The sequence below is a fragment of the Lactuca sativa genome, chromosome 2 (assembly GCF_002870075.4).
Source record: "Lactuca sativa cultivar Salinas chromosome 2, Lsat_Salinas_v11, whole genome shotgun sequence".
Classification (NCBI taxonomy): Eukaryota; Viridiplantae; Streptophyta; class Magnoliopsida; order Asterales; family Asteraceae; genus Lactuca; species Lactuca sativa.
This window is the reverse complement of record NC_056624.2, coordinates 156515401-156522534: the sequence shown is the minus strand read 5'-3', so window position 1 is coordinate 156522534 and position 7134 is coordinate 156515401. Positions and strand designations below refer to the sequence as shown.

Sequence of the window (7134 nt, the reverse complement as noted above, 5' to 3'; positions counted from 1 at the left end):
TTACTCCAACTTCTTGTCCTCAGAAGGATCTTTGAATTCTAACCATCTTTAACCCTTACGATAATAAAATCCCCCTAGCACTTCCAATGAACATACAAACTCATGTGGTTGCCACCTTTATGTTCTTGCTATCGCTCATTCGCTAGCAATGGTAGAGATTGGACCCAAAGGTCCTGCCATAGATGACTTATGATCCTACCTGAACAAATACTTTCACATCTGAACTTCGACTTCGTTGAAGAACTAACTAGCTGATCTGACCATAGGCCTTCCAAACGATACCCCTGAATTGACCCCATCAAAGAACCGGAACAACATCCAAATAAAATGAATTCCGCTCAGCAAGATACGACCCACTAATGACTCTTGGCATGCAAAATGGAATATAACAATTCTTGATGACATAACCCAGGCAATAACATATAACTAAACCATAGATAATGCTTACCTATACCCAAACAAGATTCCAACGCAATATAAATAATGATAATAATCAAGAGGAAAGCAAAAGATAATATACCCGAAATAGCATCTGATGAAATCCTAGCCTCCCCTTCCTACCGAAGCACCTGCGATGAAACCCGAGTTGCCCCAATCACTAAGCGTGGGCAATTCTCCCTAATATGGCCAGGCTGGTGACAACGATGACACAATTCTACCTCCAGGGTGCATTCTTGGTGGAGGTGGCCCTTCCATCCGCACCTGCCACATTTAGACTTGTCGTGCACACGCTCATGAGCTCATTCATCCTTCGCATAGACATTGTGGCCCCTCGGACCTCTAATGCTAGACATGGCAACATCCAACTGCTCAAATGTTGATATCCAAGTTGAACCATGAGTCCGCTTTCTCTTCCCCGGTCGCCTCTCACAACCAATCTCCTGCTCCTTAGTCACCTCGACCACCCCATCAACCTCCTGAATAGCCAAGATCCGACCCTCGAACCTGGTGACGAATTTATTAGTGACACGACCAATGATGTCGAGTAACTCCTCGCATAAAGCTCACGAAACCTCGGTGGCAATCCAATCATGGGATCGATGTCTCGGAAGGCATGATGCATAACCCACCTCCGGTACCTCACTACAAGAGCTAGCAGTAGGATCCTCTTTTCTGAAGGATTCTAGAGCTCCACAAGCCTTGAGATCTTGATGGGACCCCAAATGTCCTGCTACAATCTCGGTCTAAAAAGCCCCAAGAGGACCATCCAAGAGTTCCAAAATCCCCTCCTTTACCAAACCAAGGATCACAGGAATCCGCTGCAAAGTATTGCAGGTAATCTTCGACAATATGAACTCTTGCATCAGTATTTTTGATCGGATCAGTACTTGCACCTAAGTAGGACTGTTCAGTATTCAGACAAAACCGAATTATCCAATTTGACAATTTGGATTGGACTATTTTGTTTGGATTTTTGGATTGGTTCTAATAAAAAACCGGATTAAAATTTTGGATTTTGGATTGGTTTTGGATATATAAAACTAAACCGAATAGTCCAAAAAAACCGATTAAATGTTCTATATTTATTAATTTATATTTTTCATATTTAATATAGATCTTTAAGTTTAATATCTATATGTTATATATTTTTATACCATGTAATAAACTTTATTTGGTTTTTCATATAAATAAAGATATAAAATGTCAAAAGACTCAATATCCTCGTGAGATGTAATTATCCCAAATTCCCAAACCTTATCCCATGCCCCTGCCGACTGCCGTTTGTTCCTAATTCCATTTTCCAATTTCAATCTATAATGAAAAAAAAATACTCAATAGATGGAAAGAAATTAAACTTCGACAAAGGAACTCAAACGCCAATGGAACTCAAACACCAAAGGAAATCAAACGACGCTTATGATCTGATCCTCATATTTAGATGCGATCATCTTACATCTATCATAAAAACTCCAAAAAATCAGACTAGTAACACAGCAAGCGCACAAGAAGCATATGAACTTTTGAATCGACTATTGATTCAGTGCTTGCTTTAGACCTTCTTTGATTCAATCGTTTATATCATATCAGGTTCATGTATTTTGCAATTTTGAGTTACGATTATTGATTATTGTTTAAGATTACATAAGCTAATGCTTAACATAATTTGTTTCTTTTTTTTTCATTTATGCAGATAAACCAAAATGAATCAAGAACCAAGTTCAACTAAAGATGCAACAATTAGTCCAGATAAGTCATCGAAAGATACAGTCAAGCGAAAGCGAATGAGACAAAGATCAAGTGGTTGGGATCATTTTATTAAGTACACTGACAAAGATGGTTTCTCACGAGTAAGATGTAAGTATTGTCCTAACAAAACCTATGCTTGTGATAGTATAACCAATGGAACCTCTAATCTTCTTAAGCATTCTAAGTCATGTCCCAATAACCCCGACCATGCTACGCAACAGACTGTTTTGAACTTACACTGCAATAATGGTGAAAAAGAAGGAGAGGGTTCACTTTCTTGTTGGAGATATGACTCTGATGCAATTAGATCAGGCCTGACACACATGTTAATCATAGACGAGCAATCATTCCGATTTGTTCAAAAAGAGGGCTTTAGGCATTTTATGTCAATTGCTTGCCCTAGATTTTAGTTTCCTTCTCGAATTACTATTGGTAGAGATATTTAACAGATGTACCTAGATGAAAAAAAATTACAGGGATGGTTTGCTAGGAATGCACAACGTGTATCTCTCACTACTGATACTTGGACTTCATTACATAAGGTCAATTACATGTGTCTGACTGCACATTTTATTGATCCTGAATGGAATTTACACAAGAAAATTTTAAATTTCTATCCTATATTGAGTCACAAAGGGATTCAAATTGGTGAGATGATTGAAAAATGCTTGTTGGATTGGGGGATTGATAAATTGTTAACTGTCACAGTTGACAATGCAAGCTCTAATGACACTGCGGTAGCTTAAATGAAAAAAAGAGTAGAACAATGGGGTATTGATATACTAAAGGGAAAACATCTCCACATGAGATGTGTTGCATACATCATTAATTTGGTGGTGACAGATGGGTTGAAGGAAGGAAGCCTTTCAATCGATAGGGTTAGAGCAGCTGTTAAATATGTCAGAAATTGTGACATCCCCAAAATCTCGGCCAGAAAAGACCGATTTCATTTATGCTTTTCAAAACATTTTCAGAGTAAATCCATTTGATTTTTAAAAGAGATGCGGAATTTGTTCCCAAAAACAAAACATGATAAGATAGATATTTATCAAAACATTTCATATAGAAATATGATTTCGTTTCATAATCAAAAGTCGGGATGTCATGTTCTGATACAGATCACAAAGCATAAACGATTACATTACAAGTCTTTCAACAAATATATACATATGCAGACTTGTAAACAAAAATAACTTGATGATTCGCCCATCTTAAGCTCTTGCGCCACTTCTTGTAATACAATTAAACTGAGTGGGTCAGGCTTGGGAGCCTGGTGAGCATATAGGGTTTTCAAACCCACAATAATTATATTTAATTTTCAACATTTAACAATAAACCTGATTACCCATTCCCGTTATCCTCACCTTACGTTCCTAAAAATAACGTCTATTATAAGGAACTTATTTTAGGATTTTCATCGGGACGGACATTACTGCAGAGGGGCTTCCTCAACAATAAGTGCCCTAAAGGCAACCATGTGGGGGATAGAGTACACCGGTGAACACGTCGTTCACAACACCTACAGGTAATGAGCCTGCTAGTGTTCCACAGGACAGTCTAGAATAGTCTGTGGTCGTCATCCATACTCTGCTGAATGACTAGAATAACACCAATAACACCGAGGCCTCTCATCTGTTTATTACACACCAATTATCTACCCATGTTCTACCCAACATATTATTAGATAAAAATATACATTTTTATACATTGTTTAAAAACCTGTATAGCATGCTTGAATCAATACATATTCCACATAACAGATGAGGCATACACACATATCACGTATTTCATAGAGAATATACATTCACACCTATAACCATAAAATATATACACGTAGCACGTATTTTATATTAAATACTTCATAATATTGCGTTGGAGAGAAAATAACTACACACTCACTTGATCAGAAGATGATCCGACAGTACTACGGCTTATAGAAGTAGCGTCTCTCCGTAGATCTGGAAGACCTTCACAAAAACCGGCTCCTCGCGTGCAGGGCTTCGGCTCGGGAATAACGCTCTTCGGGATTCTCGGGGCTTCGGATCTCGCTTCGGGGCTCGGGAATAATACCGGGGCTTCGGGGTACAATCGGCACGCAAAACGAGGCAAAGGACTAGAGAGAATGCGGGAATTGTGTGTGAAGAATGAGCTGCCTTCGGACCCCTTTTATAGGCTGATCCTCGGGGTTACGCAGGGCGTAATGCTTCGCAGATCGTCAGCGCTTACGTCACCGGACCCTCTACGTCATCGCTTACGACTTCGGACTACTCGAGTGCACCTCGCTGTACGCGGGGCGTACAGCAGTACGCGCTGCGTACTTCGGATAGACCGCCTCTCCTTTCTTCGGATAATATCGGAGTAAAATAAAAATAAATATTAAATATTTTATTAAACTTCAGAAATTCATATCTCCTTCATACGGACTCTGATTTCAACGTTCTTTATATCCACGCGAAGGTGAGACTACGCTCTACAACTTTCGTTTAGACTCCGTCGGCTAATTTTGACTTTTATTTTTATTAATTATTTTTAGAAGGCTCGGACAGGAAAACTTCGTTATAAAATCATAACTTCTTCGTCCGACGTCCGTTCTCGCCTATCTTTCCATCGTTTCGCTACTAACAACGAGATCTTCGATTCTCATTTAGATTGTTTCGGCTAGAAATCGCTCGATCTCAAATCGAGTATTCGGGCTGCATACTGCCACGTCGAAACTTCAGAAAATCATAACTTCATCATACGAAGTCAGATTTGGGCGTTCCTTTTACGCACGCTCTCGGTTTAACGAAATCTACGACTTTCGTTTAGATCGCTAAGGCTAAATATCGCTCTATCTTAAATTCATGTTTTACGTCACTCGGCGTCGTGCCGGTTCTGTCGCGAAACTTCGACAGGTCATAACTTCTTCGTTATAACTCGGATTTTGACATTTCTTATATCTCCGAAATCCTTGTTTCAACCACTACAACTTTATGCAAAGATATCGGGCTTATCTCATACCTTAATTTTGACGCTTATTTTATTCTTAATTTAATTATATCAAATAATTAAGCAAATAAACACATAACTCACATAATACACAAATTCACAAATAATACATTTTATTATTTCAAATTGGGGTTACAATGGCTAACCTAGACTATTACATTGCTAAAAATGGCAAGCCTAGAAACACGGGCGTTACAGAAATTCACCTTCTCGGTTGACAAAGTTCAAGTCTTGCATTGAATTTGAAAAAAATTCAAAGTAAATTCTCTTTTTGCTTGGATGTTTGCACTAGATGGAACTCGACATACTTGATGTTGAGTAGTGCTTTAAAATTTAAAAGAGCATTTGTAAGATTCGAAAGTGAAGATCCTTAGTTCTGTTTTGAACTCCAAACATTAGGTGTTCCAGTTGAAGAAGATTGGAAAAAGGTTGAGATGTTTGTCACTTTTCTTAAGAGTTTTTATAACCTTACTCTTAGAATTTCAGGATCTCTATATGTGACATCCAACACTTTATTTCATGAGATTATCGATGTTGATAGTCTTTTGAGAGGTTGGATTGAAAGCACTAACAGTGATTTTGTTTCAATGGCAAAAAAGATGAAGGACAAATATGATAAGTATTGGGGGGACATTGGGAAAATGAACATGTTGATTTATGTATCAATTGTACTTGATCCCCGTCATAAACTAAGATATGTGGAGTTTGTTTTCTTTGAGTTGCATAATCAAGATGACGAATCTGATATGAGTAAGAATGTTAAGGATGCAACTTATGAAGTATTCAATGCATATCAAAGAATTGCTACTATTGGTAAGTCTAATGAGAAAAATCCTCATGTAAGTAAGCATAATGTGCAAGAAACTCTTGTAAGTGACATGAAAGAGAGGTATAAAAAGTTCAAGAGCTTATCAGGAAATGTGGATGGGAAATCTGAACTAGAGAAGTACTTAACTGAAGAAAATGAGGCTGATGTAAATGGATTTTGTATCTTGACTTGGTGGAAAAAAATAGCAATCGCTTTCCTGTTCTTTCGCAAATGGATCGAGATATACTAGCTGTCCCTATTTCAACTGTTGCATCAGAATCATCTTTTAGCACCGGAGGTCGAGTTCTTGATTCTTTTAGGACTTCTTTAAGCCCTAAAATGGTTCAAGCACTTATCTGTACCCAAGACTGGATCCGAAAATCCCATAATACTTTAAATTATGAAGATGAGATACATGAAAATGAAGAACTTGATGAAGGTATGTATTGTATTTTAATTTTGGTGTTTTTATTCTCATTTTGTAAACTTTAATTCACAACTTAATCATGTGTTTCTATTTTTTTAGAGTTGAATAAGATGATGGGGGATTTCAGCATGCGTGATCTATAAGCATGGACTTTAGTGGAGATGAAGAAGTTGATGAAGTTTTTTTGTTGGGTTGTTAAATAATTCATCTCCAATACTTTGAATTTCCATTTGCTAAAATGTATTTTGTTTCTGTCATGTTTTTATGCCCATTACTTTTAATGTGCATTTGCTGAAATGTATTTTGTTTTTGTCGTGTTTTTATGTCCTTTTGATGAATTATATTAATGATTGGTTTTATGATAGCCATTTGTTTTTAAATTAATCCAAGTTAACTTTATTTTTGATGTTGAGCTTAATATAATTAACTCCTAGAAACCGAATTGCAAAAACCGATCCAACCAAATTGTAATTCGGATGGTTTGGATTGGATTTTAATTTTATTTGGACTATTTGGATCAACATATAAAAAATTGAAATTTATTTGGATTTACTTAATTGGATTGGATCAAACCGATCCATCCAAACGAACACTCCTACACCTAAGCCTGAACTCGAACCTGAACCTTCTTCTTGAGTGCTCATGACCATTCTAAAAACTACCATGCAAATGATCAGAACATATCCAAGAATCCTCATCCTACAGGCTTCCTAGATTCTCTAAG

The 7134-nt window shown here is 37.3% G+C and overlaps 1 non-coding gene across 1 annotated transcript; it reads left to right on the top strand.

The window, feature by feature from the left end:
- The first annotated feature begins 1675 nt into the window (after positions 1 to 1675).
- On the top strand, positions 1676 to 6813 carry LOC111883476 (uncharacterized). Its single transcript, XR_008230292.1, has 3 exons — positions 1676 to 2028; positions 2132 to 6422; positions 6510 to 6813. It is a non-coding gene; the product is annotated as an uncharacterized LOC111883476 (transcript).
- The last annotated feature ends 321 nt before the right edge of the window (positions 6814 to 7134 follow it).